The sequence below is a fragment of the Dendropsophus ebraccatus genome, chromosome 3 (genome assembly GCF_027789765.1).
Source record: "Dendropsophus ebraccatus isolate aDenEbr1 chromosome 3, aDenEbr1.pat, whole genome shotgun sequence".
NCBI classification, from domain to species: Eukaryota; Metazoa; Chordata; class Amphibia; order Anura; family Hylidae; genus Dendropsophus; species Dendropsophus ebraccatus.
Window position 1 is genome coordinate 184,974,575 of NC_091456.1, and position 27,685 is coordinate 185,002,259.

The window sequence follows — 27,685 nt, forward strand, 5'->3', positions numbered from 1 at the left end:
ATATACATGATGCATGGGTATATAGCATGGTGGTGACTATATATACATGATGCATGGGTATATAGCATGGTGGTTACTATATATACATGATGCATGGGTATATAGCATGGTGGTGACTATATATACATGATGCATGGGTATATAGCATGGTGGTTACTATATATACATGATGCATGGGTATATAGCATGGTGGTGCTGTATACACATTATGCATGGGTATATAGCATGGTGGTGTTGTATATACATGATGCATGGGTATATAGCATGGTGGTGCTGTATATATGTGTATATATATATACTCAGCAGCCCTTAGTGCTGGCACTTGACCTGGTTGGGACTGGGATGACTGGGGGATGACTGGGGGGGCACTGGCTGCACCAGAACATCTCACACAGACACAGAGACAAGGAATAGGAGGAGCCCTGACAATGACTGGAAAAGGTGGGGAGACAGGGGAGGAGGGGGGTCTCTTATTGGTACTTTCCATCTAACGTCAGGCAGCTTAACCCTTCCTATTACGGAGCAGGATCTGGAATCCCTCTAAGTGCTCTGCAAGCCTCCGGCTCCTGAGGGGTTAAGTGAGCCCAGGGGAAGGGGCTGCAATGCATTAAAGAAGCAGCAGCTGGTAGCAGAGCTGCCACACACACACAGCAGCAGCCCCAGAGGGCACAGCAGGCTGGGAGAGCAGTGGGCTCCATCACCATCAGCAGCATCCCCCTCCCACCCCCGTGCCCACTGCAAGACAACACAAGCTGGGAGGATGGAGTAGAGAGCAGAGGGGCACTGGCACCACACAACAGCTTGGTGTCTTGGAAGGACAAGCCAATGGCATTGAGAAAAGCAAGCTGGAGCAAGTAGAAGCTGCTGGGTCCTGGGTGAACTCAACAAGGGTGAGTGTGACCCCCTGCCCCCTCCTCCTCCTGCAGGATCCCTCACAACTTGGTGCAGAGCAGTGACCCAGATGTGCAGTCAGGAGTTACTGGGGATGGGGCAGGGGATGGCAGGTGGGAGAGAGCTGGAGCCTATGCATCCTATAGGGGCAGGTGGGAGAGAGCTGGAGCCTATGCATCCTATAGGGGCAGGTGGGAGAGAGCTGGAGCCTATGCATCCTATAGGGGCAGGTGGGAGAGAGCTGGAGCCTATGCATCCTATAGGGGCAGGTGGGAGAGAGCTGGAGCTTATACATCCTATAGGGGCAGGTGGGAGAGAGCTGGAGCTTGTGCATCCTATAGGGGCAGGTGGGAGAGAGCTGGAGCCTATGTATCCTATAGGGGCAGGTGGGAGAGAGCTGGAGCTTATACATCCTATAGGGGCAGGTGGGAGAGAGCTGGAGCTTATGCATCCTATAGGGGCAGGTGGGAGAGAGCTGGAGCCTATGTATCCTATAGGGGCAGGTGGGAGAGAGCTGGAGCTTATACATCCTATAGGGGCAGGTGGGAGAGAGCTGGAGCTTATGCATCCTATAGGGGCAGGTGGGAGAGAGCTGGAGCCTATGCATCCTATAGGGGCAGGTGGGAGAGAGCTGGAGCCTATGCATCCTATAGGGGCTGGTGGGAGAGAGCTGGAGCCTATGCATCCTATAGGGGCAGGTGGGAGAGAGCTGGAGTCTATGCATCCTATAGGGGCAGGTGGGAGAGAGCTGGAACCTATATATCCTATAGGGGCAGGTGGGAGAGAGCTGGAGCTTGTGCATCCTATAGGGGCAGGTGGGAGAAAGCTGGAGCCTATGCAGCCTATAGGGCCAGGGGCTGCTGCAGGTGTGAGGTATATGTAGATGGTCTGGAGCTTATGTATCCTATAGGGGCAGAGGCTGCAGGTGTGAGAGCTGGAGCTTATGCATCCTATAGGGGCAGGAACTGCAGGTGTGAGGCACATGGAGATGGTTTGGAGTTTATGCATCCTATAGGGGCAGGGGCTGCAGGTGTAATGTATATGGAGATGGTCTGTTCATCCTATAGGGGCAGGGGCTGCAGATGTGAGGTATATTATATGGAGATGGTCTGTGCATCCTATAGGGGCAGGGGCTGCAGGTGTGAGGTATATGGAGATGGTCTGTGCATCCTACAGGGGCTGCAGGTGTGAAGTATAAGTAGATAAGCTGAAGCTTATGTATCCTATTGGCGCTGCTGGTGTGAGGTATATGGAGATGGTCTGTGCATCCTATAGGGGCAGGGGCTGCAGGTGTGAGGTATATGGAGATGGTCTGTGCATCCTGTAGGGGCAGGGGCTGCAGGTGTTACCAGGCTTTGCTGCACCTCCTAAAGGTGGAGGGTGGGTGAGAGGGAGAGAAGACACTGTGGGATCCGACATTGTGGTAGATGAAAAACATTCTGATAGATGAACTGGGAATTTAGACTGTGGGATCCAGTGTGACCATTCACCAATGTGAGGGAGGACTGTGTCATGCAGGGCTATGGAGTATGTTGGTGATATATACATTATATGGTGATATATATGCAGTATATGGTGAGATATACTGTATGTGTATGAGGAGTGACATAACATGATAGGATGTCTCCTGACGTAATGCTCAGTCATTGCTGCTTATATGTTATATTTTATATATAGATATGAGATAGATGATAGATAGATAGATAGATAGATAGATAGATAGATAGATAGATAGATAGGAGATAGATAGGAGATAGATAGATAGATAGATATATAGATAGATAGGAGATAGATAGATAGGAGATAGATAGATAGATAGATATATAGATAGATAGGAGAGAGATAGATAGATAGATAGATAGATAGATAGATATATAGATAGATAGGAGAGAGAGAGATAGATAGATAGATAGATATATAGATAGATAGGAGAGAGATAGATAGATAGATAGATAGATAGATAGATAGATAGATAGATAGATAGATAGATAATAGGAGATAGAAGATACATAGGAGATATATAGATAGATAGATAGATGGATAGATAGGTAGGAGATAGATAGATAATAGATAGGAGATAGATAGATAGGTACATACATAGATAATAGGAGATAGATAGATAGATAGATAGATAGATAGATAGATAGATAGATAGATAGATAGATAGGTACATAGATAATAGGAGATACATAGATAGATAGATAGATAGATACAGTACAGCACAGATATCGATATACAGTACAGGCTGTCAGTGTAAGGCTATGTTCATACAACCTATATTTTCGTAAAACCACGGCCGTAATTATTGCGAAAATATATGTTCCCTTGCTGTCTATGGGATCCCGGAACGGAGTGTATACACATGGTATGTGCTCTGGCCGGGTTTCCTAGTGGCTCCGCAAACAACTGACATGTCAGTTTTCTGCGGCCGCTATTCATTGAATAGCGGCCGCAGAAAACCCTCTCAGAGCACACTATGGAGCGAGCGGCTCCGGCCGCACGCTCCATTCTGTGCTGTGGGGAGTTTTGATGCAGGCACGAACAGATGTGCCCACATCAGAACTCTGCGGCTGCAAAGATCATCTGGCTGCAGTACCGGCCGGGTCACGGAACGGCCAGTCTCATACATTGTGTGAACATAGCCTAAAGTTGTAAATAAAGCTGCTACACCGTTCAATGACAAACTCAGCTGTGTGAGGCCCTATAGAAGAAGGATGAGCCGTGTGAGGCTTCTATAGATGAGGGATGAGCAGTGTGAGGCATCTATCGATAAGGGATGAGGACTGTGAGGCGTCTATAGATGAGGGATGAGCTGTGTGAGGCGTCTATAGATGAGGGATGAGGACTGTGAGGCGTCTATAGATGAGGGATGAGCTGTGTGAGGCGTCTATAGATGAGGGATGAGCTGTGTGAGGCATCTATCGATAAGGGATGAGGACTGTGAGGCGTCTATAGATGAGGGATGAGCTGTGTGAGGCGTCTATAGATGAGGGATGAGCTGTGTGAGGCGTCTATAGATGAGGGATGAGGTCTGTGTGAGGCGTCTATAGATGAGGGATGAGGTCTGTGTGGCGTCTATATATGAGGGATGAGCTGTGTGAGGCGTCTATATATGAGGGATGAGCTGTGTGAGGCGTCTATAGATGAGGGATGAGCTGTGTGAGGCGTCTATAGATGAGGGATGAGCTGTGTGAGGCGTCTATAGATGAGGGATGAGGTCTGTGTGGCGTCTATATATGAGGGATGAGCTGTGTGAGGCGTCTATAGATGAGGGATGAGCTGTGTGAGGCGTCTATAGATGAGGGATGATGTCTGTGTGGCGTCTATATATGAGGGATGAGCTGTGTGAGGCGTCTATAGATGAGGGATGAGCTGTGTGAGGCGTCTATAGATGAGGGATGAGCTGTGTGAGGCGTCTATAGATGAGGGATGAGCTGTGTGAGGCGTCTATAGATGAGGGATGAGGTCTGTGTGGCGTCTATAGATGAGGGATGAGGTCTGTGTGGCGTCTATAGATGAGGGATGAGCTGTGTGAGGCGTCTATAGATGGGGGATGAGCTGTGTGAGGCGTCTATAGATGAGGGATGAGGTCTGTGAGGTGTCTATAGATGAGGGATGATGTCTGTGAGGTGTCTATAGATGAGGGATGAGATGAGTGAGCTGTCTCAGTGGGACCAGAGATGTGGGTGACAGGAGCGGCACATAGTGTGTGAATTATTGATGTCGCTGCCTTCGTCTGTAGGGACACGGCTCCTACAATATATGAGGGATGTCAGGGGCGGCACATTGAGTCATTGGGAGGTGGGACCCAGTAACCCGGGAGGGTTGTTCATTATAGAAAATATATTTTCTTCTACCCTATTATAAGATTAGAGCAAGGGTAGGGAGCCTTGGCTCTCCGGCTGTTGCAAAACTACAACTTCCATCATGCTTGGACAGCCAAAGCTTTAGCATGATGGGAGATGTAGTTTTGCATCAGCTAGAGGCCCAAGGTCCCCTACCCCTGGATTAGAATAAATAGGATCCTGAATTCAGGGTCTCAGGTTGCTCCTCAAAATGGTTGTAAAGAGTGTCCCTGGCTCTGGAGGACCCATCCTGTCCTCTATTACTGACAGCCCATTGACTTTAATGGGCACTATGCAAGGTGTTATTATCCCTGTGGGGGCGCTGAAGGGTAATGGACACTTACTGAAAGATTACAGCTGAGCACCAGGGGCCCTGGAAGGGAGATACTAGAAGATCTGCTTATTATCAAGGAAGCTGTGTAACAAGGGGGATTGTACAAAGCAGAGAATCCCTTTAAGGGGGTGTAATCCACAGCAGATTTAAGGTGTTTATTTATATTGTTGAAATCTGCAGCGTAAACGTGAACGTGCACTAAGACGGAACGTTATATGGTGTATGGCCTTGTTTTAACAAGCTCAGGTATTGTGTTAGGTGTGACCTGCAGTCCTATGTAAGGCCACGGATAACACAGTGATATCTCTCTGAGTACAGATAATGTAGTAGAAGTGACCTGCAGTCCTATGTAACACCACAGATAACACAGTAATATCTCTCTGAGTACAGATAATGTAGTAGATGTGACCTGCAGTCCTATGTAACACCACAGATAACACAGTGATATCTCTTAGTACAGATAATGTAGTAGATGTCACCTGCAGTCCTATGTAACAGCACAGATAACACAGTGATATCTCTGAGTACAGATAATGTAGTAGATGTGACCTGCAGTCCTATGTAACACCACAGATAACAGTGATATCTCTGAGTACAGATAATGTAGTAGATGTCCCCTGCAGTCCTATGTAACCCCACAGATAACACAGTGATATCTCCGAGTACAGAGAATGTAGTAGATGTGAAGAGATTTGTAAATGACTCCTATTAACAGAATCTCCAGTCTTCCAGTACGTGTCAGCTGCTGCATGTCCTGCAGGAAGTGGTGTATTCTCTCCAGTCTGACACAGTGCTCTCTGCTGCCACCTCTGTCCATGGCAGGTACTGTCCAGAGCAGGAGCAAATCCCCTATAGAAAACCTCTCCTGCTCTCCAGACTGGAGAGAATATACCACTTCATGCAGGACATGCAGCAGCTGATAAGTCCTGAAAGACTTGATATTTTTTTTTTTATAGAAGTAAGTTACAAATCTGACACTAGTTGATTTGAATTTTTTTTTTTTTTTGGCTGTTTTGTGTTTTCCTTTGCTTTCTCTTACTGCCTATAGAAGTAGTGATAGATGTTTTGTTAAGTAAATTAAATATATGACCCCGTTATCTCCTACGACGAGAGCCGTTCAGACATGACAGTACAATGTGATGCTGATGTCAATGCGTTCATGCGAAATGTCAAGAGCCCTTGGCTACAATGGCATAATGCTGGAGATCTCGTGGCCTCACCCCCCGTGCCCATTGTCACATGGTGTGTTCCTCCTAGAGGGTTTACCCTATGGATACAATGTCAGACTCCAGACTGCCTTCCCTTCCTTTCACCTTCTGTATCTGGTGGAGACTGACGTGTACAGGATGGACGTTGTTCACAAGGAACAAACACAGTGATGGCCAGAGCGCTCTTAAGGCTGGAGAGGATTTTGGCTTGTGTCTTATAAGTTTTACAAGTTTATGTGTTATTTGCGTCATTTAGTTTCCATCATTTCCATTCTCGTCTTTGGTTATTTTTTGGCGGTGGTCAAAGAAACCATTAATAATGCAAGGGTCGCAGGTTTGACCTCCCTGTAGGCGCTAAGGGGTTCAGGAGCTGGCTGGTAATACCACTGTTTCACTGGCAAAGTTATGTGGCCGTTTCCCATCGGATTGCAGTCTTGTCCTGCAGCAGCTCAAACCATATCTCTACTACTCCTTCGTGTAAGATTAATGACGGGGCAAAATGTAAGATCCCATAGAAAAAGATCCCTGACACCAATAGCACCTTAATATAACTCCATGTAAATGTACAGTATCTGCAGATCATCACAATGTCACTATGTCATCATGATATCACTATGGTGTTGTGGTGTCATCCTGATATCACTATGGTGTTGTAGTGTCATCCTGATATCACTATGGTGTTGTGGTGTCATCCTGATATCACTATGGTGTTGTGGTGTCATCCTGATATCACTATGGTGTTGTAGTGTCATCCTGATATCACTATGGTGTTGTGGTGTCATCCTGATATCACTATGGTGTTGTAGTGTCATCCTGATATCACTATGGTGTTGTGTTGTCATCCTGATATCACTATGGTGTTGTGATGTCATCCTGATATCACTATAGTGTTGTAGTGTCATCCTGATATCACTATGGTGTTGTGATGTCATCCTGATATCACTATGGTGTTGTGGTGTCATCCTGATATCACTATGGTGTTGTAGTGTCATCCTGATATCACTATGGTGTTGTAGTGTCATCCTGATATCACTATGGTGTTGTGATGTCATCCTGATATCACTATGGTGTTGTGGTGTCATCCTGATATCACTATGGTGTTGTAGTGTCATCCTGATATCACTATGGTGTTGTAGTGTCATCCTGATATCACTATGGTGTTGTATCATCCTGATATCACTATGGTGTTGTATCATCTTGATATCACTATGGTGTTGTTGTATCATCCTGATATCACTATGGTGTTGTGGTGTCATCCTGATATCACTTTGGTGTTGTTGTATCATCCTGATATCACTATGGTGTTGTGGTGTCATCCTGATATCACTATGGTGTTGTATCATCTTAATATCACTATAGTGTTGTAGTGTCATCCTGATATTACTTTGGTGTTGTGATGTCATACTGATATCACTATGGTGTTGTAGTGTCATCCTGATATCACTATGGTGTTGTAGTGTCATCCTGATATCACTATGGTGTTGTAGTGTCATCCTGATATCACTATGGTGTTGTAGTGTCATCCTGATATCACTATGGTGTTGTAGTGTCATCCTGATATCACTATGGTGTTGTTGTATCATCCTGATATCACTATGGTGTTGTAGTGTCATCCTGATATCACTATGGTGTTATAGTGTCATCCTGATATCACTATGGTGTTGTAGTGTCATCCTGATATCACTATGGTGTTGTGGTGTCATCCTGATATCACTTTGGTGTTGTTGTATCATCCTGATATCACTATGGTGTTGTAGTGTCATCCTGATATTACTATGGTGTTGTGGAATGGGAGTCCTTTAAGGGTATCTGGACCGGGCCGTAAGCCACAACGTTTCGGTTCCCAGAATACACTAAGGGTATGTCGAGAAGTTGGCCCTCAGTGTTCATACCTTGATAAGTAAGTAGATCAGGCTCGCTCTATTGGTAAGTTCATCAGTAAAATAAGCTCCTTGGCTCCTATAAGTCTCCATTAGTTGTGGTGCTGACCCCAGTGAATCTCCTCACAGGCTGTGGTCCCCTCAGAGGATGGTACTCCTGCCACAGCTGCCCTCAACTGACCAGGAAATTCCTGTCACAACTGCCTCTTATAGGGAGCTCATTAGAATAGCTCCGCCCTCTTTCCGGACCTTTCTCCTAGCTAGTGCAGTACACTAAGGAGGCAGGTGGTGTTGCTATGGTAACTCCCTGAGTGTGGATAATAAAGGTGACCCATCTCCAGCATGGCTCCTCTCTATAATACAATAAAGAACAACCAATATATTAACAAATCTATTTCAGTGCAGTACAGTATCCATTCTCTGCCGGACCTTAGGGAAACCCCCAACTCCTGTACACTACATGTAGTGCCGTCAGCTCCCTATTGTATCAGCTTAGCTTACAGAGAGCTATACCTTATAATTCACTTATCTGTAGTGAATGAGTCCTTACAGCTGTCTCTGGGGTATGCTAAGTAACCGCGCTGTCACAGATAATACACATAATGCACTACAGCGTATGGAGACCATCTTCTTACCAATACTTTATTATCAGACTGAAGCGTACTTACCCTCATCCCTAGGGGTATCATCCATACAGCGTAGGGAGCCAATCTTCTTACCAATACTTTATTATAAGACTATGGCGTACTTGCCCTCATCCCTAGAGGCATCATCCATACAGAGTAGGGAGCCCATCTTCTTACCAATACTTTATTTTAAGGCTAGAGCGTACTTACCTTCACCCCTAGAAGCATCATCCATACAGTGTATGGAGCCCATCTTCTTACCAATATTTTATTATAAGGCTAGAGTGTACTTACCCTCATCCCTAGAGGCATCATCCATACAGTGTATGGAGCCCATCTTCCTACCAATATTTTATTATAAGCCAGTAGCATACTTACCCTTATCCCTAGGGGCATCATCCATACAGCGTACGGAGCCCATCTTCTTACCAATACTTTATTATAAGGCTAGAGCGTACTTACCCTCATCCCTAGGAGCATCATCCATACAGCGTATGGAGCCCATCTTCTTACCAATATTTTATTATAAGCCTAGAGCGTACTTACCTTCACCCCTAGAAGCATCATCCATACAGTGTATGGAGCCCATCTTCTTACCAATATTTTATTATAAGGCTAGAGCGTACTTACCCTCATCCCTTGGAGATTATCCATACAGCGTAGGGAGCCCATTCTCTTACCAATATTTTATTATAAGCCTAGGGCGTACTTACCCTCACCCCTAGAAGCATCATCCATACAGTGTATGGAGCCCATCTTCTTACCAGTATTTTATTATAAGGCTGTAGCGTACTTACCCTCATCCCTAGGAGATTATCCATACAGCGTAGGGAACCCATCGTCTTACCAATACTTTATTATAAGGCAATAGCGTACTTACCCTCATCCCTAGGGTCATCATCCAAAAATAATGAAGTGGAACTTTACAGATGATGAGAACATAAGTAAGGTGATTTGAAAGAAAAAGAAAATGACTGGAGTACCCCTTTAAGAATGCATACAGATACAATCTGGAAGCCTCTGTACTTCATACTATATTATGGGTCCTTACTAACATCCTTGTATGAATTCTAGCTGAAATCCATCAGATCTCGCAGGTAGCAGAGTTTGGTTGTCACCCCCGGGGCCTCCGTGAAGTGCAGCTCCGGAGACAATTAACAAGTGACAGAACTGCCATTAATAATCATATAAATATCCCACAAATTAGCATCAGCTCCGCAGCTTCAATGTGTTCCGTCTGCTCAGCAAAACGTCCCCAGAAGCCGCGCTGCTGAAGTCCTGACAGGTTGCGAAAAAAAATAAATTTTCCCCTCGAATTACATTTTGCGCTGGGAGTCTGAAGCCTCACAGATATGATTGTAGACAAGATATGTGGTGGAGCTGCCGTCTACCCCGGCGTCTGTCACTGACCCAGATCCTGCAGCGCTGACAGTAGCCCCAACCCCCCGTCAACATCAATTCTGGTTTCCTGTAAACGTTTTCCGAGGATTCCCCTGGTGATTCGAGCCCCCGGGTTAGGATCGTCCAGCTACAGGCAGCTGCTCTAGATATATCACTTGACTTTGGTCAATGATTCCGCATCATAATTCTGGAAGCCGCCGCCGTCGCTTGACACAATGAGGTTGTGGAGAAGAATAGATTGTAAGATCTAAGATTACCTGTCCTGGTTTTATCCTCTAAACCAACAATGGTAGGGGAAAAAAGGAATGGAAGTCAGACTGTGCCATGCTCATGCCTACAGAGCTGAATTAGATCATTAAAGGGGTATTCCACTCAAACATAACTTTTGATATGTTGCTGCCCATGGTGAGACTAACAATTCCTTCCATACTTGTTATCATCTATTCAGACTCCTTCCCCTAGTTCTCAGCTGCTGCTTTCTGCTGAAGACACAAAAATCTGTTTGTGAGCTTTTCTCTCTGTCTCCTCCCCCCTCCCTTCTGAGACAGCTGATGTAAACAAGTCTCTGGCAGGCTTTATCTGCAACATTGTAACTTCTTTGTAATGCTGGTTGACAACCCACATTCTTACACTGCTATACCACCCTCAGGATATCCTTTTCTTTCACAGATGAAAGGGGAAGTGAAATATCTGAATACCCCAGCCAGTCATCGATGAGGTGGGCCCATCTTTTTGGCTATTTCCTGAACCTGGCACCATATTGAAAGCGGCCATATTAGATTAGGGGCTGCATCCAACTTCTTCAACCACCATTGTTCAAATGCTGAGCAATCGGACTTGAGCATGCTCCAGTTGGGCTCATCTCTAATGATAACGCTTGGATCCAGCATCTTCAGTTCTGTGTTCAGCACCATGGACAGCACCTCAAATAGTTGTGCGTTACGGGGAAATGTTCCCAGTTGTTGTTGCAACTTTCTGTGTTGCAAAAACATGTGAGACCTGGAGATTACCAGGCTTGGAAATCTCACTTAAGATACAAAACAATAAACCTAAAATGGCGTCTAAAAAACACGTAATACATGCAGTGCAAAGCAATCTTATCGTGCAATAGAAAAACAGCCCCAATGACCTGAATGACCTTCATTGTAAGGTTGAAAAAATTTTTTTCGGTACATTGCAGAACACCAACTGCTTGGAGGGTAGAGGGGGCTGTCACTGTAGCATCTTAGATCTTTCCAATGTTAGGGTGAGTTCACACTGTGTTTTCGAACTCTATTTTATGCAAAGAATGGAAGAAAAAAAAAAAACAGATGTATTTGTGTGCATCTATGTTAATCTGTTTTTCCATTGTCTTCCAGAATGGATCAAAAAACGGATCAAAACACATCTGTTTTTTTTTTGTTTTTTTTTAGTGTACACAAAAACATGGCTGACCACATTTTTGTGTACACTACAAAACTGGATGTTTCGATCCCCTTTTTTTAAATAATGGAATACATAATATGGAAGAACGGATCAAAATAGATGCAGACAAGCACGCAAATACATCAGTTTCTTGCATAAAACAGATTAAAAAAAAAAAAAGATTGCAATGACGCAATGTGAACCCAACCTTAGGCTGGGTTCACACTAGGTTTTTTTTTGCTCCATTTTTTTTCATCTATTTTTGCAAAAAACAGATGGAAAATTGGATGGGAAAACAGATGTATTTTTGTGCATCCGTTTTTTTTTTTCATTGACCTCGGTTAATTGACCTTAGTGTGAAGAGTATGGGGCCGGTTTGTAATGTCAGTCGCTGAGATCACAGCTGAGCGATACAGACAATCTCTGCTTGTCTTCTGGGAGTTTCATCTGGGAGGATTTACGGTGAAGCCGGTGGAACAATAACTCTTTTTCTAAGCAATCTGTTCCCACTCGAGGTATCAGTGTAATTTATGCGCCATTTCTGTTTCGGTGTCGAAAACTCGTAACAGGGAGGAGATCCATTGTGTTGAAACGCGTCGGGAGGGGGGGGGGGTTTGTGTGGAAATTGTGGATGGATGTGCACAGCTTGTCTAATAGGTATTGTATATATGAGGATGATGGTAGGGCTGGAATCAAACATGACAGGGGGGCACCTACAATTTATATGTATGGTTATCTAGAAGCTAAAACACTACTATAATACTAACCTGTAGTATCCGGTGGGGGAAAGCAAAGTTTGAAAAGGGCAGCTTACTCTGACTCCTTCCCATTTTGGATTAGCTACAGGATCTTGAATTGGTCTGATTTTTTCAGCTCCTTGACATTGGGGCCATAGCTGCCATGAAGTGAGATGAGTATCTTGCCTCAGGCAGCAGATTGCAGAATTTATAAAGGGTGGACTGTTTGATAAATAAAAATAGTAAAAACAAAAGCTTTCTAGTTTTGCCCATGGCAACCAATCAGAGCTCAGTAAGATTTGAAGTCTGAGCTGTGATTGGTTGTGGTTTACTGCTTTTATTTCTTCCCCTATTGTCTGGCATCTTCTTCTACTCATCCCCTCCCCTTGGCTCTCTCAGTCTATACTATTGGCTCCATGGACCTCATGACCTGTAAAGGATGGCTGGATGCTGATGTGAAATAAAGCCAGGACTGGAAGCTAACTAATTATTTAGTAGCTGTAACTGTATGACTGTTATATAGAGGTATACAGTACACTTTGCTGGTATTCTTATACATTGCAGATTTTATGCACAATAACTATTATATATAGGTATACAGTACACTTTGCTCATATTATTATACATTGCAGACTTTATGCATAATAACCTTATGATTTTCAGTGGCGGGGCAGCAGGGGCGTAGCTAATGTCACCAATAACACCAGCCTATAGGAAGAGAAAATATTATCACCGTACATATTACCACCATATTGTTACTGACCAAATCCTGTACACTGAGACCAATATTACCAGTATATAGGAAGGAAACATTACCGCCACACCACAACCACTACCATCACCACCATATTGTTACTGACCAAATCCAGTATACTAAATCCAATAAAACACAGTACCAGATCACAAGTAACATACATCACCACATACTAACACTACCACATACTGACTGATACCACCACCGCTGCTAATGCATAAGAGCCACTGTACACAGATCACTATCACCTCATCCAGGCAAATAGAGGCAGACCCAGCTCCACACCAGTTGTATACACCATATACATTACAGTGCAGTTGTATCAGGTGACTCACAGGGGACTTCTCCTCTGATCGGAGTTCTTCCCTTTTCATCTTCTCCATCTGCCCTGGGCCTTTATGAGAACTTTTCCGAGCCACGAATCCACAGAATCTGCCAGACAGACATATTAGGCTCCTCACTCTGGCACCATCCTCATCTCTATACACACTGCACATCTGTATTGTCTCCTTTACTCCCTCATTTAGTGGGTAGGCTGACTCTGTGACCCCCTTATAGTATATGCCCCCCTCTGTGTAGCCTCCTTATAGATGGTCCCCCTCTGTGTATCCCATATAGTATATGCCCCCCCCGTGTATTCCCTCTTAATAGATGCCCCCCCTCAGTGCAGACAGATTAAAAAAAACAAAACACATACAACTCACCTTACAACCTGCTCCCCCGTCGATCCTCGCTCCTCCTGCAGCCTCAGTCTTCCCCCCGGGCTGATGCACTCACATCTGAACTCCCTGTACGCTGGGGCTGGGACTTCCAACACAGGAAGCGAGATGTTCTCAGTACCGGAAGTCAGGGCCCCAGGTGGCACAGGGAGTTCAGATGCGCGCGCTGTCGGGGATAGGACCGGACACCCCCGGCAGCCTCACATCAGCCGGGGGGAAGACAGAGTCAGCCTCTTGTGACCGCAAGCAAAACAATGCTTGCGGTCACAAGAGGGATTGACTGGGGTGGGCCTCGGGGGCCCTGCGGGCCCCGCGGGCCGGGTCGCAGCGGCGACCGCTGCGACACCAGTAGTTACGCCACTGCGGGGCAGGGTGATGCCAATTTTGTTTTTACATCAGTGTTGGTGGAATACTATATCCTTTCAAACCTCTGTAGAATCGTCCATCTTGAAGGGGCAAGAGGGTAACTGGACTTAAAACATTGCAGATGTGTCATTCCCAGTGGAGGCAGACCACGCAAATGCTATGGGGCCCATGTGGCAGGGGGTCCCCCTGGCGAAATCTTAGCTATGCCCCATTTCCATGGCAGACCAGTGACTTCTTCATCCCAAGGTATTTGAGTGGCCATAATAGCTGATTGGCTTTCTTCCATACCCAAAACATCAGTAATATCCAAACATGAGGAATCTAAAATCCAACCTGACACAACTGATCAGGATAATGAAGCCCCATTGAGCTAATAGACAACCTTCTCTCTGTTCTCCTTCACTCTCTGCATCTTCTAGTGACATCTGGTGTCATCTCCTCGTCTCATATACAGGATCCAAATGTTGTAGCTTCAAAGAGAATCAAGATGTGACATTGCTGTCAGTCACTAATGATCCTTTCTTATCGGTTGGCATCGCATTACTGAGATGCCAGCAAACACCTGCTGATAAATTATCATTGACGTCTGGTGCCAGCTGATACCACAAGCTGGTGGGTTTTATAGCCTGACAATAGAAAAGGATGATAGTTCTCGCAAATTCTTTTCCCTCTCCCAGAAATTGCTTCCCTGTGTAGCTGTGTCCCTCTATTACAAAGTAGAATGTAATGCTACCTTCACATACAACACAGATTTGCCACTGAGATCCTTCTCTGCTGCTCTACTGCTTACACTGCACCATCTGCTGCCCAGCATGTGAAACACAATCCCTTCAGAGACGGATGAATAGGGAAGAATCAGGGAGGGGTGAAGATAAATATGAGAAAAGGGGCATGTGATGTGTCATGTTCTGTATATCAAGGGGGGGGGTATGGGATTTCAGTCAAGCAGGAGATAAACATTGGAATCATAGTCATGTGACTGTGTGTGAGACTGGGGATTGGTCAACAATGTATAGGGCTCTGCATGTTATATTGAGCAGACAGATATCTCTCAATATCCCCATATATATTGGCTTTCAATGGAAGGGGGGGGGGGAGCACAAGAGGATCAGGCAATAATCCAACTGCCTGATCTTCATCTCCTCGGACATCTGCTTATGGGAGAGTTGAGAGACCTCCGTACACATTAAATTGTCAGGGTTCCTGCAGCGTTTATCTAATGTATGGCCAACTTAAGAACTGGTAGTACTAGTGTTAATGGAAGTACTGGTAAACTGGTATTGGGAACTGGGAGAACAAACCAATAAATGGGTCAGAGAGATTGGTACACCAAACCATTGGGCACCAGCAGGGACTGGAAAACTGCCCATTGTCCAGGATTAGAACATCGAGGATGAAGACTCCAAAAGTGGCCACCCAAGGCCAATCCACCATATACACTAGGACACAATAGGCCCAGTTTTGACTTGTAGGTCAATGAATCCATGAATAATGGAGATGGGATGTGTTCAGTATGTTACCTGTTGGGTTTGTGAGTACAGCTTCATACCAGGCCCTGGCCCGGCTCATACCAGGCCCTGGCCCGGCTCTTCTCCATCTCTTCATCATGTCACACTCTGATAACCAGCATCGCTGCCGGGGTGGTGGCCTATATGTGATTATCACATTACTTACCTATAATGGCTGCTTTATTTATACAGATCATTATAGCATAATTAGAAATCTACTTATTGGTCCCCCTGGTGTATCCAGGATTTATCCAGAACATATACGGGAGCCATTTATTAGGACTATTAAACATGATTTAACCACTTCCCACCCACACACTATTGTGTCCCTATAGGGCGGCTGTAATTACACTTCTATTCTTTTAATGAGAGGATTTCTGCTAATTGCTTTCTAGTAATTTTCCCCTCATGACATTAATCTCCAGCGGCCCCAGAGGACGTGCGCCGGGCCGGAGCCGCGCCGTGTCACATACTGAGAGAATGGAGGGAAATTCTCAGCACACAATATACTGAGAAATATCTCCTATCTATCTATCTATCTCCTATCTATTATCTATCTATCTATCTCTTATCTATTTATTTATCTATCTATCTATCTATCTATCTCCTATCTATTATCTATCTATCTATCTATCTATCTATCTCCTATCTATTATCTATCTATCTCCTATCTATCTCCTATCTATCTATCTATCTATCTATCTATCTATCTATCTATCTATCTCCTATCTATCTCCTATCTATCTATCTATCTATCTATCTCCTATCTATCTATCTATCTATCTATCTATCTCCTATCTATCTATCTATCTATCTATCTATCTATCTATCTATCTATCTATCTATCTATCTCCTATCTATCTCCTATCTATCTATCTATCTATCTATCTATCTCCTATCTATCTATCTATCTATCTATCTCCTATCTATCTATCTATCTATCTATCTATCTCCTATCTATCTATCTATCTATCTATCTATCTATCTGTCTATCTATCTATCTATCTCCTATCTATCTATCTGTCTGTCTATCTATCTATCTATCTATCTCCTATCTATCTATAAAAGTATGAGGCTGCAGCACATCCAAAATAGTGAACAACTTGTGGTGTTTATTGGTAAATCATCAGCAAAAAAAATCAGCAATGCTGATGATTTACCAATAAACACCACAAGTTGTTCACTATTTTGGATGTGCTGCAGCCTCATACTTTTATTGGAAGAGGGGACGTGGATCCAGTCTCCACTGCTGGCACTCTATACACCACGCCTGGGAGTGCACTCCATTCTATTGTCTATCTATCTCCTATCTATCTATCTATCTATCTATCTATCTATCTATCTATCTATCTATCTATCAATCTATCTATCTCCTATCTATCTATCTATCTATCTATCTCCTATCTATCTATCTATCTATCTATCTATCTATCTATCTATCCCCTATCTATCTATCTATCTATCTATCTATCTATCTATCTATCTATCTATCTATCTATCTATCTCCTATCTATCTATCTATCTATCTATCTCCTATCTATCTCCTATCTATCATCTATCTATCTATCTCCTATCTATCTATCTATCTCCTATCTATCTATCTATCTATCTATCTATCTCCTATCTATCTATCTATCTATCTATCTCCTATCTATCTATCTATCTATTATCTATCTATCTCCTATCTATCATCTATCTATCTATCTATCTATCTATCTCCTATCTATCTATCTATCTCCTATCTATCTCCTATCTATCTATCTATCTATCTATCTATCTATCTATCTATCTATCTATCTATCTATCTATCTATATGTCCTTCCTATCTATGTTTTCATCTATGAATTTTATTGCAAATAAAAGGGATTTTGGGGCTGACCTCAGTTCCCCTGTGATACTGTATTGTGGTTCTTCTTCAGTAGAGATAAGATAATCTATAATAAGTTTTCCCCAATCCAAATCTATTGAATTGGCAGTCAATTTATTTAGTCTTAAAATACTAATAATAGAGCTGACTTATACAATCCTTCCGCTTTCGCAGTTTTCTGATTCCCTGGAGATGTCTGGTCTGATACTATGAGGTCTCTGAGGACCATGTCATACTAAACCTCTCTGGGGGTCCGGAAACACCAGGATAGTGGAGCGACATTATCAATATTAAACAAGTCGGCGGCCAACTCATTCCCATGCAGCCAATCGTACTGTAGATCTCTATTCTCTAGTCATCCGGCTTGTACACATGGAAATCCCAGGAAAATAACTATTTATAGAGCTGAGGAGGATCACACTTTACGCTCTGAAAATATCCATCCTGTGACTTCCAGAGCGGTTTGCCTATGGGAAGGATTATATGAATGACTAATAGGATCTGGACTGTGAATAGAAGGAGTCATCAGGTTTTTATACAAAACCTGAGAAAGTTCTACCCCTCCCCCGCCCCAATTTAGCGATCATGTACGTTATAGGATGGTGATGATGATTATTATTATTTTATTATTTTATATTATTATTATTATTATTATTATTATTATTATTATTATCATTATCATCATCATATTTTATGTTTATTATTGTTATATTTTTTGTTTATTATTTTATTATTTTATTATTATTATTTTATTATTATTATTATTATTATTATTATTATTGGTATACTTTATTCTTATTCTTATTCCTATTATTATTATATTTATTATTATTGTTATATATTATATTAGCATCCCAAATGTAGCAGAGCTGAGTGAGCGTTTAACACAATTCCTACTGATTTTACTGTAACTTGTGTATTTATTATTGAGGATTTCACTGACTGCCAGCAGGTATTCATGTATGTAAAGCATCAGTGGGACCCATGAGAAGAAAAGAAAATGTCAACTCGGGTAATTACTGAGTGCAAACAAATTCACTTGCTTATCCCAAAGCTGTGTAAATGAATTATACAGCTGTGTTATCCTTTAGCAGCGCACCGTGTGGTTGAGTTTGGTATTGCAAGTTAGAGGCTGTTGACATCACTGGGCCTAAGTAGCATTTGCTGATAGAAGATAGCCAATGTTATCACTAGGTAATTATCATAGATAACTGTGACTCCCTATGAGTGTTTTGCTGTGTATGTTATAAGTGTAGTTTTTATTAAGAGCACTTCGTGTGGTCAGTCATGGAACTGCAACCAAAAAAGTGTCAACGTGAAGCATTATCCTGGTGACAATAGATATCATGCCTGTATCATGTCTCTTACCAGATCATTGTAGTAGAACATTTTATTGGATAGGAATGGGGAAGTAGAGATGAGCGAATCTTGAGGATTTGATTACTGGTGGCTGAAGAAGTTGGCTGCAGCCCTAGAAAGTCCTGGAAAACATGGATACAGCCTATGGCTATGATAGTCTGGGCTTTATCTTGCCTGACAGCCCTGTCACAATGATGAGGGGCAACACCCCGCGACAGCTGTCTGTGGATGGATTCCTGGCTTTGTTTTTTTTCTTGTCGTATCCTTAGACTTGAGTTGGATATTGACTGAAAGGGCCACTTAATATGGTGGTCCTGGTGATCTGGAGCCACCCCTTGGCTAGGTTTCCCTGGAGGGCAATGGTGTAGCTAATGACTCCTGGGCCCTGGTGCGAGAGCTCAACTTGGGGCCCCCCCTCCTTTCACGACCAAGTGATGCTATATATATATATATATATATATATATATATATATACACATGCACACACCAAGACAGATATTACCAATAACGCCAACATATAGGAAGAGAAAATATTATCACCAGTATTATCCTGTATACTAAGACCAATAAAACACAGTACCAGATAGCAAGTAACAAATTCCACCACATACTGACTAAAACCAACGCTGCTACTAACACCACCGCTGCTACTGACTAACTCCACTGCTGCTACTGACTAATACCACCACATACTGACTAACACCACCGCTGCTACTAATACCACCACATATTGACTAACACCACCGCTGCTACTGAATAACATCCACTATACACGTATGACCGCATCCAGTCATATAGAGGTGGTTGCAGCTTCACACAGGTTCTGTACACCATGTACATCACAGTGCAGTTACATTAGGTTACTCACAGAAGGCGTCTTCTGTGATTTGGAGTTCTTCCCTTTTTATCTTCTTCTCCATCGTCTTAGGCCATCATAAGAACTTCTCCGAGCCACGGATCCACAGAATCTGCCAGACAGACATATTAGGCTCCTCATTCTGGCACCATCCTCATCTTTCTATACAATGCACATTTGTATTGGCCCCTTTATGCCCTCATTTAGTGGGTAGGCTGACTCTATGTGACCCCCTTATAGTGTATGCCCCCCCCTCTATGTATCTCCCCTTATAGATGGCCCCCTCTCCCCCTATGTTGCCCCCCTTATAGATGGCCCCTTCCCCCCTTATATATTGCCCCCCTATAGATGGCCCCCTCTCCCACCCTCCTATAGATTGTCCCCTCTCCTATAGATGGCCTCTTCCCCCCCTTATAGATGGCCCCCTCTGCTATATAGATGGCCCCTCCCCCCCTTATAGATGGCCCCCTCCTGTAGATGGTCCCCTCTCCCCCCCCCCCTTACAGATGGTCCCCTCTCCCCCCTTTATAGATGGCCTCCTCTCACCCCCCCCCTTATAACCTTATAGATGGTCCCCTCTCTCCCCCCTTTATAGATGGCCTCCTCTCACCCTCCCTTATACCCTTATAGATGGTCCCCTCTCTTGCCCCCTTTATAGATGGCCACCTCTCCCCCCCCCCCTTTATAAATGGCCTCCTCTCCCCCTCCCTGCTATAGATAGTCCCCTCTTCCCCCCCCCCCCCCCCACGATCCTCTCCTTCTTCAGCCTCCGTCTGCCCCCGGATCATGCGCTGCCGCCGTGGGACTCTTTTTGCATATTTGCTTAGAGTTGTAGCGCTCACTACTGTTGAGCTGCAGTTTTCTATCTCAGGATGCAGGTCGGTATGGAGAAATGACAAGGCAGTCACCAGTAATGGTCTCTGCCCGAGGACAATGCCGGTACCAAACAGGTCCTTGTGGAGTTTACCCCTGCACAAAAGGGATGGTATTGGACCTTACACAAAAGTGATGCTAGTTCTTTAAATGCAGAGTCAGTCATAGTGCAGGTTATGCTACACCAAACCGACCACAATGAAACACAGTAATGGGACAGTGCAAATCCATAAGTCTCAAAAATCCTTATGGAAAAGAACACTGCAGAGACACCATCACGTGTCTCGACATCAGTGAACTAGCCAGACCTTCCTCCGGGAAGGAACAACCAAGCCAAGAAATGTCTCCAATTAAGGAAACCACCCAAGCAAGGTATCCATCCACAGACAGCTGTTTTGGGGTATTTGCCCCTCATCAGTGTGGAGTAGTATTCTGGCTAGTGGGAGCAATGCTAGTAAGTGCATGCAAAAGAACGCTGCTTGACCTCAGGGAGATCAACCAAAACACTGCAGAGACACCATCACGTGTCTCGACGTCAGTGTATTCTAGAACGTTGCCCCCTGGGAAATCAAAAATACTTATGACACAAGCTGAAAGTTAATATATGTAATGTAAAGGAGAAATATTCAGTAAAAAACAGGTGTTATAGGATACATTATCGGGCAGCAGAGAGATGAATGGCAGCCTACACTGAGGTGCTGCGTAGGATGTCATTTGTGCATCAGTAACAATTAAGGGCCAGTAAATACGCAGATACCTGAGTGTAATATAAAGGATTGCTTACATGGCTCTGTGTCATATACGACACGCCAATTCATCCTAACACCTGAGAAGAAAGTCGAGGTTTTTTTTATACTGTAATGAGACAAAGACGTGAAGGTTGTGAATCATACCAGGCAATCTCTATGGGGTCGGAAGCAGACGGCAAAGGCTTTCCAAATTGTGTGTCGTATTCTCTCAGCCAACAAAAGAACCCAAGGATTTACTGTGGTGTGAAGGACTTGTTTTATATAGTAAGTGGGGCGATTGACGTAGAGCTTATCCTGCTGTCACAGAGAGTTGGAAGCTGTTCTGCATGGCGCATGGATGCCTGAGCTAAAATATCTCAGCTCCTGTCGTGAAGGACCTCTAAGATGTAAAGGCATTGAAAATTCTTATAGAATTCTATTACTCTTATATTCAGTAGGAGCTCGGACCACAGTACACCAGTAGTAATACTTAGCATAATAACAAGGGGTTGGTGTTCAAATAGAGTATGTACCTATTCAGTTGTATGTTTCTTGTACTATTGAGTCATCATACTGTTAAATACTGCTTAACAGCACACATTGAGGTATATTGCAGTGCAAATTAACCTTACAGTTGTGTCTTTGCTACATACAGTGTTTACATGTATGAAAGTAAGATGCTTTGGTCACCTGTCTCTTATGCATTGAGAGTCTTTAGTCCAGCCCCTTGTTAACCGGAAAAGGGATATGCCTAAACTAGTCAGCACCTGAATAAGGAGATAATTTTAGATTCAAAAGTGTTCAGCTTCTTAATGTTCCTTCTGAGCACAACCTGACAATGAAGTTTTTAAAGCCAAATGAGAAGATTTTGCCTCCAAGGCCCCCTGAACCTGAACCTGCCATCAAAGTCAAATCAAGTCTTGACTTAAGTGTTCAGACCCAGACTGATCAATAGAATGAGTAGGAAGAGTCCCCGATCTGTGTCAGTAAAAAAAAGACGTGCCCCATAGACTTATATTTTAAGCTTGTCTTATCACAGGACACAGAGCCAGGAGAGCAATACACTGAGCGCAGCTTCTCCCGGCTCGTTCTCACAATTGGTCAGGGTCTAAACATCTAAACCTCTGCCAGTGACTTCTCCTTCACATATATCCTTCTATTTGACATCTATTTAGAAAAAATCTGGTGACCCCAATTAGATAGTGGCCCATTTCTGTGAACGTTTTTGGGTTTGGTCTTCATTTACCGAATGTACATGTGCAGATTGAGATTTTGGTATGTTTAAACTTCCATCCTTGTCCTTGTTTCCATGGTTGATGGAAATGGGGAGGGGGGGGGGGATCTCATTGGCAGGAACTGAACACTGTATAGTCACGTCACGGGAGGATATTTTTTATGCTCGGCTAAAAGCCGATTATTAGCAGTGAGGGTTCCTGCCTGCCAATAACCGGCTCATGCAAAAGGATCCTTAGTCAGGAAGTCCTAACGGAATGAAGTGAACATGTCCTCAAATGCTCCGAAGATGACTAACCAGATGGCACACCAAAGTGGAATCTCCAGCACAGCAACTAGCTTGGGTCTGATTGGAGTCTAAGGAAGCCTTGCGTTTCCACTCTTATTCCACTGTTTATTGTTCAGGTCAGACATGATATATATATATATATATATATATATATATATATATAGCCTAGCAGAAGTCAGAGACAAATACCTGAGTAAGGTGTCTGATCTTTTTTATGTCCGGGCAGTAACCAAATATCAGAGAGGGCAGCGAGGAAGGTAACGTCTGAAGGGCAGAGGTAGGATCTATGATTAACTATGACAGAAAAAAATCCTAACCATGATCAGAAACATAAGCACAATGCAAGAAGATACAGCAATTGGGAACACTAACCTGAGGCGAGACAGTAACATTCAAGTAGGTGCCTGTGGCAGTGTCATTAGGCCACACCAGTTTCTATGACAACAGAAGTGGAGAACAGAGTTAAACTGCAATAGTATCTGAAGGTGGAAATACACCTGCAATGGTCACTGTCATATGAAACAAGTTCCAGTCATTTGTATTTCCTACTAAGATATTTCTATATGACTACATCTTGTCTCCTATGCGTCTCCCTCCTCTGCAATCTGCTATTCACTGCCTGTTGTTAGGCTCAGTCTGTCCATCTCTAGTAAGACAGAACAGAGGAGGCGAGGGTGGGGCTTTGCATCTGCTATGTGTAGGAAAGATCCCAAGAAATGTGTAGAAAATGTGTATTTGCATGTCTGTCTTCTCTAGAGAGTCCACTTTATGAGAAAAAGGTAAATCAAGACATTCCTCTCACCCGTGACCATCCATAAAGCTCTGGGCAGCTGTAAATTCTAGTGTCTGTACCTGGGCAGTTTGTAGGTTATACGGCAAACAGGGTGCATCTCAAATATGCACCCTCTACTCCCCAATTTAAATAATATAACACTATATACAGAAAAGTATTACCGATGATATTACTGCATAATGACTAATTCCACCACACCATGTCTGCTATAATTACTACTACACACCATATAAGTGATTATAATGCAGTTACATCCAGTGACTCACAATGGGTCTTCTCTCTTTTCTTTCAATTTCATCCTTAATTTTCCTCTATCTACTGTATAAACAGTAATAATGCTCCCCTTAGGTAGTGGGTAGGTAAATTGAGCAGGTAGGTCCTCCCCTTGAAGACAGTAGGTTCTCCCATTAAAAAGATTTTTTATTTTTTTTTGGTAGTTAACCACCCTGCCACTGCCCCATTAGGTAGATGGTCCCTATTAGGGATGGTCCGAACCGAGTTCGGTTCGGGTTTGTATGAACCCGAACTCTCGGTAATGATTCCCGCTGTCTGCCCGCTCCGTGGATACAGCGGGAGGACCGTCTGGAAAACTGGGATACAGCCATAGCCATAGGCTGTATCACAGTTTTCCAGGCGGTCCTCCCGCTGTATCCACCCGCTCCACGGAGTGGGCAGACAGCGGGAATCTGATGCCGAGCGTTCGGGTTCGTACGAACCCGAACCTCGGCAGTTTCGGACCATCCCTAGTCCCTATGGATAATATTTGCCAATGACTCATCCATTTTATGCAAAAAATGAAAGAAAAATGGATGCATTTGTGTGCATCCATTTTCATTTGTTCTTCTATTTACTTCCACTATTTATAAAAAGGATTAAAAAAAATCAAAACACATCTGTTTTTTGTTTTTTTTAGCGTACACAAAAATGTGCTCAACTACACTTTATAACGTAAATTAATGGGGAAACGGATGCACACAAATGCATTAGTTTTTTTTATCCTTTTTTTTATCTGTTTTTTTTTTCTTTTTTCTTTTGCTTAAAACAAATGGAAAAAACGGCCTTAGGCTACATTTACATGTCCGTAATGCAGCCTGCGACCGCAGACCGCACTACCTATGTGCATCTGTAGTGCTTCGTGCTTCACAGAGCACTACATTGCCTCTTCATTAGCATTGCGATCTGTGCCGCAAAATGCGGTCCGCATTACAGCAGGACCTATTTTTTGGCATCACGGATTGCGGCCTCGTACACACATCCGGACGTGTGAACGGGCCATTGAATAACATTGCTTGCAATTGCGAACAGAACAACAGACGTGTAAATGTAGCCTTAGGGCCCTATTACACGGGACGATTATCGTACGAAAAATCGTTATATCGTTTGAATTTAAACGATAATCGTTCTGTGTAATTGCAGAAAAATTGTTCAAATCATTGATTTAGATCTGAACCTAAAATTATCGCTAATCGTTCACAAATCGTTTGCTGTAATTCCATATCCGTTCGCTAAAGTTCCGCATTTGTTCACTAATCGATCAGTGTAATCGCACGTTGTTCATTGTTTTGCTGGGATCAGAAGGAATAAACGATCATAGTAACGATCGTAACTTAACGACCATCGTTCTGTGTAATATGGTGAACGATTTCAGGTTAACGATAAACAATCTCGTTTGCAATCGTTAATCGTTAAAAATCGCTCCCTGTAATAGGACCCTTAGACTTAAAGAAGCCAACAGGTAAGGCTGCATCTTCTAAGGTAGACACCACATCCTGAAGAGGTCCCGATAGAGAGCCTCAGACTGTCCCTACAAGAGGGCCCATGGGTGACCATACAGATAGTCCCAAGGGGGATCTTTTTCTTGGTTTATAGAAGAATAAATTACGATGGACTCTATAATACCGAGACGCATAGAAGACATGCGGAAACTTGGAGCAGAAGCTAGTTGGACAGATTGTCTTGTCATCCGGTAGACAGTAGTGTCTTATTGGAGGGAGCCATACTGAATAGCAATTCTCCAATGATGGAATTAAAGACAAAAGACGAGCCGTGCGCAGCAAGGTGGAAGAGGCATTGTTTGTTCAGAAGACGACATTTCTCACAATTCCTCATGGCGGCCGCTGACAGGTCCAACTTCACCGGTCGCATCTCTCGTAAATGTAATTACAAGATAGAACGCGTCCTTCTATCTCATCCAGGATGACAGCCTTGACAGCTCCGGGGATTAGGGAGCCACCACCGTGCCGCATTGATAGACACTAATATCTACGTATGAAGATATAACCAGGGACAATGAAAACCTTTCACGAGTCCAAACGAAAAACGCTTGTCTGCCGATACAGGAGCTGCCATTTTAACAGGGCCCCCATCTGCCAGACCATGTCGTGTGGGAGGACTCTGGATGAAGTTTGCAGTTGGAAGTAGCAGAACCATCTGCTGATCTGACAGGATCTTGGCGCTCGGATTCGCTCAATCTTGGAAAATAAAACGATACATGCAGAGGAGCTTGTCAAGTCTTGTGTGTTTATTCTTCGGTTAAAATCACAATCAACAGGATCCTCCCATGCTCTTCATCTTCTATGCTGAGTACCGCCACTGTGTATACTGTAGATATACAGTAGGTTTATAAGAAAATGACTATACATATACAAGTAGAACTGTGGCTCTCCTTCTCAACAGCTTTTGAGTTTCCAAGATGTCCAAGAGTTTCCAAATCCAAGATGTCTTGGCGCAGTCAAAAGAAAAATACAACTGTAAGATTTCATAGAGTGAGGCCATGTATTTTTTTTAAAGACAAAAACGGCCGTTGTTGGCGATTTAAAACAGCCGTTCTCACCTTAAAACAATGCACTGCGTTGAACTCTGTGGCCGTTGATCACACACTGTACTGGACGATGGCCGTTGTTCCTCTGCGGCTGCACAAATAATTGACATGTCAGTTATTTGCGGCCGCCGATCCAGGAACAACGTCCATTGTTCCCGCTCTATCCACACAATGTATGGCCATTCATTGAAAGGACTTCAACAGATAATTGTGCCCGCAATCCAAATAATATAAAATGATATGGTAATATCGGCCGCAGGAACTTGTCAAACAGTGGCCATGGTTTGTCAACGGCCGTGTCGAATAATGTCCGTTGTGTGAACATAGCCTAATAGTGTAGAAACAACCCGTAGACGGATATGGAAGCTAAACTCCATCGTCAGCTTGGCATTGCGGAGGAGACTCCTTGTGGTTTCCGCTTTTCTCGAAATGCCAAATGGAGAAAGATGCCACAAGAGGGAGAAGATGTGTCCGAGTTTGGCCCGACCCCTTCTTCGAGCATTGCAGAGGTCTGTAGTTCTATCTGTGCTGCATCAAAACGTCTGGCACGGGATCCGTCCATCTCAGATCGTGCAGTACACAGCTGCATTGGTGTCTCCATGTACTGTAGATGCAGCCTTATGGATTCTATGGAGAGGATAGCACAGCGATATCATATGGATGACAGGCCCCATTGGGCGTGTAATGAAGCAATAGCTGACAGTGCTTCTTCACAATCTCCTCTTGGGAATATCAACTATAGCCAGGAATACAGTATATACGAGATGGAAAACCAATGTCTGATACTCTAGTAGTACTGTATACTGGATGCAGTTATTTATGAGTCATCTTTGGTGCATCGCTTATCCTGTAGTCCCATCCAAATCCAGCTCCGGATGGAAGAATGAATGGATGAATCATCTAAAATATAAAATTTCATACTATTGAATGTGTTTTAGTAATAGACATTATTTGTAAGGCTTGAGTTTATAGAGGTAAAGGGGTAGTTCAATACCAACCCCATCCCCCCCCCCTCGAAAAATTGGGCCTAATCAACTGGTGCCAGAAAGTGCCAGAGATTTGCAATTTACTTCTATTGAAAAATCTCCAGTCTTCCAGTTCTTATCAGCTGCTGTATGTCCTGCAGGAAGTGACGTATTATTTCCAGTCACGGGGTATGTTCAGACTACAGAATCCGGATGGATGACCCACAG

At 43.6% G+C, this 27,685-nt stretch overlaps 1 protein-coding gene across 1 annotated transcript in view; it reads left to right on the plus strand.

Annotated features, from left to right (window-relative positions):
- The first annotated feature begins 661 nt into the window (after nucleotides 1-661).
- Nucleotides 662-27,685, plus strand: part of PHF24 (PHD finger protein 24) — a 106,428-nt gene continuing 79,404 nt past the window's right edge. The window contains exon 1 of the mRNA XM_069964866.1: nucleotides 662-890. The gene's annotated coding sequence lies outside the window, so the exon portion shown is untranslated. The remainder of the gene's footprint in view (nucleotides 891-27,685) is intronic.